We start from the raw sequence: 11,031 nt of genomic DNA on the forward strand, positions 1-11,031 counted from the left end.
AGATAAGGATTTAGACTTGTGGTTTTACTTAATTCTCCGTAATGGCCAATGATTATAACTGTGACTCTGATCCAACCATTAATTCATACACTGTTTCTCTGGCCTGAGAGGATGGAAGATGTAGTAGTCTATACCCACCTAGCAAAATGTAGTTGAAAAGACGACTACGCCCGACGTCCAATCTCTGTTTGGTTTTGGTTGAAAGTTTCAACGACATGAAAACAACTTAATTTCAACGTACTTGCAGCCTATAAACATGAACGCAGTATAAGAAAAATTGGTCTATGGACATTTTATTAACAATCATACATCAATCCAGTATTTACACACAGTATTTGTGTACAACATTTGTTCTAATTGTCTTTATTCCACTAATGAAGAAGAATGACTCAAATCATCACCTGCTCATATTTCAAACATCCAACATGAAAAAGGATACATTTATTATTCCATGCCTTACCATTAAGTGAATTTTTGCCATTTACATTTTAACAAAGGCGTTTCAATTCGGTTTTGATATTTCATGTAACATTTAGTAATCGTCATTATTTATGCAACCAACTGACAATTTTTTTTACAATTATATTGTTTGCAAATAATGGAGTAAAACAAGCTTTGGATATTGCGTCATATTCTTACTCTTTTAATCAATGGCATCAACATATTGCAAAACTAATGAACCCAATGACCGACCAATCAACATTCTTGCAAAACTAATGAACAAAAATGTGCAAAAGTAACATATATTTTGGTCCATCTTAGAATCAAAAACTGTATGAATTCAGTATATCTTCCTCTGTTTCAAAATTATGTAAGTTTAGTATCACCTTTGAACCAATCCAGTGCATTTTTGTTAAAAAAGTTTTTTTTAAAGTCAACAATAAGTCAAAGGATTCAACTAATGAAAACTGAAAGAAATAAAATGGATCAAACAGATCAATCCCACTTTTCAAGCCTGTTTAAGGCGTTTGGTGGTGGCGTGGTAAACACCATCCCCTGGCTCTACCAGGGAAATGCTTAATAAGGTGGTCTCTCACAGCTCTGCGTATGTCATGTTCTGTGGCCTTGCTGTTCCATTTCTTGACTGCCAGTGCAACACAGAAATAAACATATTTAGTCATGTTATGTATATCGAACACTCAAAGTAATAGTAATGTAATGTAGCATCTATGTCCTCGGTTACACTTGGCACTTAAAGGTGACTTCTGTCATCCGATCACTCAAAGCTGCATTTGGTCTGGATGCACAAAAGTCATTGTGCTTGCATTAGGTTCAGATCTGCCAGGATGGGCATTGTGTTCAGAATTTGACAGTCTGGACGCAATCAGGCCACCAAATATGTATAAGCTATGTAAAGAGATGGGGTGAATGAGTGTGTAAAGTACACTACACAAATTACTTTCAGAATAACAAAGAACAAATATGGGTGCCTGAGAGGAAATAAACTGTCAAAAGGGGAGAGAAACTACATGAATCAGTGGACAATTTTTCAATAATGTAAATGAACATGACATTTTTTTTTGGTTACTACATGATTTCCATATGTGTTATTTCATAGTTTTGATGTCTTCAAGATTATTCTACAATGTAGAGAATAGTAAAAATAAAGACCCTTGAATGAGTAGGTGTGTCCAAACTTTTGACTGGTACTGTAGATGATGGAACATACTTGCTATTGCTTATGTGACATAAATATTTACCATCTAAACCATGTGATCTCTCACCTCTCTGGCTGTAGAATTGTTCTCACTCAACAGCTCTCAAACTGTGCTCCACCCTCGCTGGGTCCTCAGAGGAGAGGAAGGCTGGTAAGGGATGGAAGGATGAATGGATCAATCATTCAACAAGTCAGTAAAATAAAGGGAGTGTTGTCTCACAGACAACATTATGTTAATAAATGTAGTGTATAACAAGAGGTGTCCCAGCTCTGAGTCTGGGTTTGATTATGATACTGCTATCTCTTACCTATCCAGCTCTGAGTCTGGGTTTGATTATGATACTACTATCTCTTACCTATCCAGCTCTGAGTCTGGGTTTGATTATGATACTGCTATCTCTTACCTATCCAGCTCTGAGTCTGGGTTTAATTATGATACTACTATCTCTTACCTATCCAGCTCTGAGTCTGGGTTTGATTATGATACTACTATCTCTTACCTATCCAGCTCTGAGTCTGGGTTTGATTATGATACTACTATCTCTTACCTATCCATCTCTGAGTCTGTGTTTGTTCCTGATTTCTGGGCCACTGAAGCAGACTGGGATGTTACTGCCTGAGAGGTTAGTCTGCCCTTTGACCTCTTGAGGAAGCTCCAATGTCATCAAGCGGCTCTGTTTCTTCATCAGACAGTGGAGTCATACGTGAGAGGAGCTCCTTAGTCTGCCATTCCTGAGGGAGAGAAACACAGGACTGATTACAAGGCAGCCACAGAGTACTGTAGAGGTACATCTCAATAGTCTACAGTGGCTTCCTCTATCTGCTTTCTTTCATTGTCACTGATCTGAACAGGAGACAGGTGAAAGCATTATGGTATTTCTTTTCACCCATCTAGTTTGTTATATGACTAGGAAAGTCCCTGCAATTTTATTTCTGAAAGGTGTTAGGCAGAGTGGAAAGTACCCAATGCTTGCAGGCTTAGATTTACATTCTGTTTACTATCTGTCTGAGTAGTCTGACAAATTCAGCATAATAATTCTGCTAAACTGTGAATAGTTGTATTGTTGTTAGATTAATTGAATTGAAGATACATTTATCCATTGATTGTAGAGATAGAAAACAGGAAGGGGGGGGAGTAATGAGGAAGGAAACGGCCTAGAGCTCAGAGTGAAACCAACATGTATAGTTGTATACAGGGAATGTTAGGGACGATTTAAAAGTCTGTTGCTCTTTTATTTGTTCAGTTCGATGATTTGCATCTAGTCGTATGTTATGACTATGTGGTTTGTGGGGGATGTTAAAATACAGTCAACTGTAAATTATATGTCTACAGTAATTCAGTAAAAAGGTACTTTTGGGTGAATGTGTTTCCCACAGAACTGTGGATAGAAGTGTATTTACTTGCTGGTAGTAGAACCGGTTTCACAAGGGGAAAAAAAGAAGTGATACTATCTAGGCTACATTTTCTAGGGCCAACTCAGCGGAACGTTTTTGAATTCATGCATATTGTGCAGTTGAAGGTCATGCTGAGAACCACCTTAATGATTAGTACAACTTTTATTCTAATGTTGTATCGTACAGGGGCCATGTGTGGGTTCAGTGTATCGTGCAGGCGCCACGTGTGGGTTCAGTGTATCGTACAGGCACCACATGTGGGTTCAGTGTATCGTACAGGCACCACATGTGGGTTCAGTGTATCGTACAGGCACCACGTGTGGGTTCAGTGTATCGTACAGGCACCACATGTGGGTTCAGTGTATCGTACAGGCACCACGTGTGGGTTCAGTGTATCGTGCAGGCACCACATGTGGATTCAGTGTATCGTACAGGCACCACATGTGGGTTCAGTCTATGCCTATAGAAAAAGACAAAATATAGAAGCGGTATAGAAGCGGTATTCATAGACCAAACAGTTTAACAGATTTTTATTCAGGAGAATCACATTGAATCAGGCTATTCATTTCAGTGCAGCTGCGATCTTATACATAACCATAGCCTAAACGGAACCGAAAACAGAGGTCATGACAAAGCCTGCACATTTCAGCTATATTTCTCATTGATTTAGCCCACTATCGCCTACAGATTTGATACATAAAGCCCTTTATTTAATCTGGATTTCACAAAAAATAGTCTGAATTGGATCCTTTGACTTCTTCCCGCGCCATATGTGTCCCCAATTATGCTAAATACTTTTAGATACTAGTGCACTTAAAACACTGACAAATACAGTGTTTTACTGACAAATACAGTGTTTTACTCCACTTTGGCAACCCTCATAAAATCCTACTTAGCAACAGTAATATGCCAGAAACCAACTTCAAGAAACATTTGAATGTTGATCACATTTACCACAGTGTACAGACTCTGGACGTACCTCAGGTAGCATTTGTAATGATGAGTGTGGTCAGAGCTTGAATCTGTGGGAGAATAAACCAGTAATGAACAAGGACCGTGTGAAAGTGAAGCTATAGTTTCATAGTACTTTGACCATATCTTTGTTGTCATCATTGCATTGATAAGGTGAAGTAATAGAGCATACACCTTTAGTCATATGGCTGAAGTTCTTGACAACTCACCATTTACAAAACCAGCACCTGCAAGATGCTGTACTTTCTTCTGTTTCATTGTACTACATTGCTTGGTGTTTCCTCTAAATCTGATGATGCCTAATAGAAGGAAACATATTAGTCAATAAAACATTTCTAGTTGATCCCAGAGTAAGTAGAACAATAATAACATCTGCTCAGCTAACCTTAGAACAGAGACTGTTCAACATGTAGATTATATCAACATACCTCTACAGCATTTACTGTCACTGGAGAAAAAGTCACTGTTGTTGGACTTTTTATCATCCTTAGAATTATAATTCTTATTATTATTATTACAGGAGCTATTAGGACTGATGCCACAACAACACCAATGATGATACCACTTTGTATTCTTGAGGATTGTGGTCCACATTCAGAATTGGACAAATTAGTTCCTGGTCTAAGTTCTTGAAGACCTAAGGATTTACACCTGTAACACATAATAACAGTCTGAGACAACAATTTTATCATTTAACTTTCCGTTTTGTTGTAGATTTGTACTTTAGTATATTGTATTATTTATCTTACACTTTTGATGTATGTAAACATATGTGAACTCACTCGGTGTGTGTCTGGCAGGATGTAAATGATCCATCTGAATAGGTTTCACCAGTACAGTCAGCACACACACTATCTGTAGATGTTGTTCCTGCATAAATACATAATTGCATTTCATTTTTCCCCCAACTAATTTAATTCCATTAACTGTTAATGATTATTCACACTGAAGTTACCAACTTGACTAAATTGAATTATGACAACACAATTAGCTTTATGACTGAGACAGAAGACCAGCCTGTGTGGCTGATGTATTGACCAGGTTTACAGCTGCTGTGTCTCTGGGCTGCTCTACAAACATCCTTAGTTGGGTCTAGACAGTAGAACCCCTCCAGTGTCCCACAGACTGTGTCTGATGAAGGTGTACATGGCTGCTTTACCTTCAAACCCAAACCTATAGAGAAAACATGGCATGTATTATCTGATGCAGATACAACTGACACATCCTCATAGCATAACAACATAGACTAACATATCAGTGTTTGTGTCTGGGTTTCAGTACAGACACACAGCACCACTCTTACCTGCATCACAGTTGGTACACACTTTGCATTTTATGAGACCATTGGGCTCATCAAGAAATGTAGAATCAACACAGGGCACACAGCTGGTGCTGGTGAATTCAGTACAATGCTTATATCCACGATTTCCTGGGGAAGAGAGAATCACAATGTCATGTTTTTCTGTTAGTGTTGATGATGTATTAATGTCTGGTGATTCATATGATGTAAAGAGTGTCCTTACCTGGTGAACACATGGGACAACATTCCTCCCCTATTCTGTACTCAGCTCTACCACATGCAATACAGCATCCAATGCTTACAAGCACCAATATAATAGGTATCTGGAAGTAGAGAAAATGTGAGAAAACAAATCACAAAAATCTAATCTCATGGTGTGTATTCATAAAACTTACAGAAGTAGTTAACAAAATTCTAACCCAAATATTCACATTTCAAATAAAATTAGAGTAATTATTTGGGACCATTTTAAACAGTATTTTGTGAGTGGTGGCACCCCCTGGTGTTTTTTTATTTTGTCTTTAAAGGTGTGACACCAAACCCAAGATAATCTAGGTCAGCAATTCCCTAACTCGGTCTTGGGTATCCCAAGGGGTGAAAGTTTTGATTGTCGCCCTAGCACTTCATAGCTGACTCAAATAATCAAAGCTTGATGAGTTCATTATCTGAATCAGCTGTTTAGTGCTAGGGCAAAAAACTACATGTGCACCCCTTAGGGTTCCCAGGACAGAGTTTGGGAAACGCAGACCTAGTCAAAATGTACATCTCTCCACCACGTTTTTTCTAAAAGGTTTCATTAAAGACAGAACTAGTAGGCTAATAATAACTCTGATTTATATTTCATAGGGGAAATATTTAAATTGATAATAGTTTTTTAAACATGCCAAGCAAATCAGAAATGTTTCTTACAGTCCATATCAAGGTTTCAAACTGTGCCATGGTTCCTCATTCCTCTCCAACTCACTGGAAGACCCACACACTGGATTTGTGAAGTTCTTAGGAGTTTTGAAGTATCGAGATGAACTGACCTGTTGAATTCATGTGTTTCAGTAAATGTAAATCTAATCTTTTAAATTTGTAAATGATGATATCTTACTGAATTGAATCACTGAAGAAAAAATGAATTAGCTAGTAATCAACTTTGAGAAGTATGAAACAGAATTAGGCATGTAGTTATTAGAGAATGTTGCCCTCTTTGACACTTGATACAGCTACGACCGGAAGTGATTTTTGTAGTAGGTTAGGAGAGCATTTCCGCTAACCCTAACCCCTTTCCTAACCTTAACCTAACTCTCCTAACCTGCGGTGTATAACATCAGTAGTACACTATAGTACAGAGATTCCCAAGCTTTACTGTACCAGTGAGTGAAGAAACATGGTCTTTCTCCTTTTTTAACCAGCTCTTTTTAACCAGCTCATGTTTAAAATAAATACATGTTAAAACACCACTGGAGTCTGGAGATACAACTCACCACTTTAACTGGGCCTCTGAGTCTGTTTTATCCCTGTTGTGCCATCTGTCTCTGCTTCTCTGCTGTCACTGTCCCTCTGTCTGTGATTCTCCATGTTCTGATCTGTCACTCTGTCTGTAACTCTGTCTGTAACTTTGTTGTCAGCCTGTCTGTCTGTAATTCTCCTCAGTTGTCTGTCTGTCTGTCTGTCTGTCTATGTTTCTTCTTGTTCTCCTCTGCTGTCACTCTGCCCTCCCTACCCTTTTGTCAGCAGGTGTCACAGCAGTTCTTCTGTCACCCTGTCAATGACATCATCTGTATCCAGGACCATAAGGATTTCCTTTTAAGTTTCCATCAGCATAATGCCTCCAAGTGATCGTATGATAGGGTGCTCCTGAGTCGATGTTTTATGAATTTGAGAGTTGAGAAGCTCCTCTCACGGGCTACCTGGGTGACAGACAGGGTGAATAGGAACTTGTACCCTAGGCCTATAACATGGTAAGCCTCTGTCAACAAGATGTACCACCGTAAACGTTGATAACAACATACACAGTTCTTACATGTTGAACAACTTGTATTCATTATCTCCATTTACTCTTCATCATGTCCATCTGCAGGATTCTCACTCAGTCCTGGTTGTGTACTTCTCCACTGCTGATGTTTTCAGTCTCTCCCATTGACCGGCAAGACTAGTCAACTCACACTGCAAAGTGCTGACAGCTGCTCGGCTGTCAAACTTACGCAAGAGTTCGCTTAGTTTCGCAAGTGATATCTGGGGCAATCCATTATATTGTATCTCTGAGAACCTGCTGGGGTCCAGATGAGTAAGGTCTGTGTACAATGTGCCTGGTGTCAGCAAGCGCTGACAGATGCTCTCAGTGACTGTATCCATGATGACAGAGTGCACCTTAGTCTTGTAGACCCTCTCTGCATCCCTATCATGGTATCATGGCATGATCTTCCTTTTCTTTGTTCTCTTCTGAGGCATCTCAGCTTGCACTTCCAGTTCATTGTCTTCATCCTGTTCTTGGAGCTTGTCAGTGGACAAAGCTGTTTGCAGCCCTCTCCACAGCAAGTCCCTCACATTCTTTTGCAGAGCCTCGTGTTCCCAATACCATCCCGCTGTCAGGATGTCCATGCCACTGGTTTGTAGGTACTTGGAGAGAGGGGACATTTTCTCAAATATAGACAGACCTGTTTGGGCAGTGAAGATTGTGTTGTACCTTGAGCAGGGCCTCTGTTAATGCTCTGGACTTGCCATGTACAGTTGGCCTTTTACCTGCCATCTCTTCAATCGCCGTCAAGCTGAGAATTACATCCACAAACAGAGCATTTTGTGGGTCGCTAAAGAATACAAAGACCTTCTTCAGAGCGGCATCCTTGGCCCACCAGCGTGTTTCTAATAACTACATGCCTAATTCTGTTTCATACTTCTCAAAGTTGATAACTAGCTTATTCATTTTTTTTTCAGTGATTCAATTCAGTAAGATATCATCATTTACAAATTGAAAGGATTAGGTTTAAATTTACTGAAACACATGAATTCAACAGGTCAGTTCATCTCGATACTTCAAAACTCCTAAGTACGTCACAAATCCAGTGCGTGGGTCTTCCAGTGAGTTGGAGAGGAATGAGGAACCATGGCACAGTTTGAAACCTTGACATGGACTGTAAGAAACTTTTCTGATTTGCTTGGCATGTTTAAAAAACAATTATCAATTTAAATATTTCCCCTATGAAATATAAATCAGAGTTATTATTAGCCTACTAGTTCTGTCTTTAATGAAACCTTTTAGAAAAAACGTGGTGGAGAGATGTACATTTTCACTAGGTCAGCGTTTCCCAAACTCGGTCCTGGGAACCCTAAGGGGTGCACATGTAGTTTTTTGCCCTAGCACTAAACAGCTGATTCAGATCATGAACTCATCAAGCTTTGATTATTTGAGTCAGCTATGAAGTGCTAGGGCGACAATCAAAACTTTCACCCCTTGGGATCCCCAAGACCGAGTTAGGGAATTGCTGACCTAGATTATCTTGGGTCTGGTGTCACACCTTTAAAGACAAAATAAAAACACACCAGGGGGCGCCACCACACTCACAAAATACTGTTTAAAATGGTCCCACATAATTACTCTAATTTTATTTGAAATGTGAATATTTGGGTTAGAATTTTGTTAACTACTTCTGTAAGTTTTATGAATACACACCATCAGTTAAGATTTTTGTGATTTGTTTTCTGACATTTTCTCTACTTCCAGATACATATTATATTGGTTCTGGAAAGCATTGGATCCTGTATTGCATGTGGTAGAGCTGAGTACAGAATAGGGGATGAATGTTGTCCCATGTGTTTAAAAGGTAAGGACCCTCTCTTTACATCATATGAATCACCAGATGTTAATACATCATCAACACCAACATATAACTTTATACCTCTAAACATTGAACCCTGTTCCACATAATGATCCAGCCATCTATAAAATAGGTGATAGAGATTGCATAATGTGTAGGCCTGGTAAGGAACTTGTGTATTTCTATGAAGGGTTAATTATAATAATAACAACAATAATAATTATGATAATAATAATACCAAAACATAATTATTTTCTGGTTTTCTTTTCAACAGGATATCGTGTACATAGTCATTGTACTATATCTAAACATACACCTTTCTGTGTGGCCTGTATTGACTCCACCTTCCTTGATGAGCCCAGTGGTAAAACAACATGCAACAGCTGTACCACATGTGATCCAGGTGAGAATTCTGTGTTCTGGGCATAAACACTGAGCTACTTTACTATATCATCTGTTGTTTTAATGAAATACAACAGACTTTATATTTAACTTCAGATAACAAGTGACATGTTTTCTCTATAGGTTTGGGTTTGAAGGTAAAGCAGTCATGTAGACCTTCATCAGACAAAGTCTGTGGGACACTGGAGGGGTTCTACTGTCTAGACCCAACTAAGGATGGTTGTAGAGCAGCCCAGAGACACAGCAGCTGTAAACCTGGTCAATACATCAGTCACACTGGTTGGTCTTCTGTCTCAGTCATAAAACTAATTGTGTTGTCATAGTTCAATTTGGTCAAGTTGGTAACTTCAGTGTGAATAATCATTAACAGTTCATGGAATTAAATTAGTAGGTGAAAAACGAAATGCAACTTTTCATTAAGATTTCAACATGTATTTATGCAGGAACAACATCTACAGATACTGTGTGTTCTGACTGTACTGGTGATACCTATTCAGATGGATCATTAACAGCCTGCCAGACATACACACAGTAAGTTCACATATGTTTACATACATCAAAAGTGTAAGATAAATAATACAATATACTAAACTACAAATCTACAACAAAACGGAAAGTTAAATGATAAAATTGTTGTCTCAGACTGTTATATTATGTGTTACAGGTGTAAATCTTTAGGTCTTCAAGAACTTAGACCAGGAACTAATTTGTCCAATTCTGAATGTGGACCACAATCCTCAAAAATTCAAACTGGTATCATCATTGGTGTTGTTGTGGCATCAGTCCTAATAGCTCCTGCAATAATAATAAGAAGAAGAAAAAAAAAGGATATATAATTCTAAGGAGGATAAAAAGTCCAACAACAGTGACTTTTTCTCCAGTGACAGTAAATGCTGTAGAGGTATGTTGATATAATCTACATGTTGAACAGTCACTGTTCTAAGGTTAGCTGAGCAGATGTTATTATTGTTCTACTTACTCTGGGATCAACTAGAAAGGTTTTATTGACTAATATGTTTCCTTCTATTAGGCATCATCAGATTTAGAGGAAACACCAAGCAATGTAGTACAATGAAACAGAAGAAAGTACAGCATCTTGCAGGTGTTAGTTTTGTAAATGGTGAGTTGTCAAGAACTTCAGCCGTACGACTAAAGGTGTATGCTCTATTACTTCACCTTATCAATGCAATGATGACAACTAAGATATGGTCAAAGTACTATGAAACTATAGCCTGATTCAATGCGATTCTCCTGAATAAAAATATGTTAAACTGTTTGGTCTATGAATACCACTTCTATCTTTTTGGTCTTTTTCTACAGGCATAGGCTACCACTAATATATCGGCCCATCTCTAAGCTCTCCTGTTTGGCTAAAATTCTAGAGTCATTGGTGAATAGGCAACTACAATCTTTTGTAACGTTCGTCGTAAGGAGTGGACCAAAATGCAGCGGGTATATTGATCATCTTCTTTATTAATGAAGGAAAAACACTTAAACAAAAC

General features: G+C 38.4%; 3 long non-coding RNA genes across 6 annotated transcripts; 1 reads left to right on the forward strand and 2 right to left on the reverse strand.

Moving 5' to 3' along the window:
* Positions 1-277: 277 nt before the first annotated feature.
* Positions 278-4,900, reverse strand: LOC106572765 (uncharacterized). Of its 4 annotated transcripts, none has more exons than XR_006759316.1 (7): positions 4,807-4,900; positions 4,453-4,675; positions 4,234-4,323; positions 4,032-4,074; positions 2,206-2,389; positions 1,725-1,805; positions 278-1,084 (listed from the first exon to the last, which is right to left on the reverse strand). It is a non-coding gene; the product is annotated as an uncharacterized lncRNA (long non-coding RNA). The 4 variants fall into 4 exon arrangements; XR_006759318.1 differs by having other exon boundaries at positions 4,007-4,074; XR_006759317.1 differs by having other exon boundaries at positions 2,206-4,074.
* Positions 4,901-5,045: 145 nt separating this feature from the next.
* LOC123727352 (uncharacterized) lies at positions 5,046-6,905 on the reverse strand. The gene is made up of 3 exons (XR_006759321.1): positions 6,234-6,905; positions 5,328-5,647; positions 5,046-5,197 (listed from the first exon to the last, which is right to left on the reverse strand). It is a non-coding gene; the product is annotated as an uncharacterized lncRNA (long non-coding RNA).
* A 2,357-nt stretch (positions 6,906-9,262) lies between these two features.
* Positions 9,263-10,333, forward strand: LOC123727150 (uncharacterized). The gene is made up of 4 exons (XR_006759090.1): positions 9,263-9,530; positions 9,653-9,808; positions 9,973-10,060; positions 10,194-10,333. It is a non-coding gene; the product is annotated as an uncharacterized lncRNA (long non-coding RNA).
* Positions 10,334-11,031: the final 698 nt, after the last annotated feature.

The sequence above is a fragment of the Salmo salar genome, chromosome ssa15 (genome assembly GCF_905237065.1).
Source record: "Salmo salar chromosome ssa15, Ssal_v3.1, whole genome shotgun sequence".
NCBI lineage: Eukaryota > Metazoa > Chordata > Actinopteri > Salmoniformes > Salmonidae > Salmo > Salmo salar.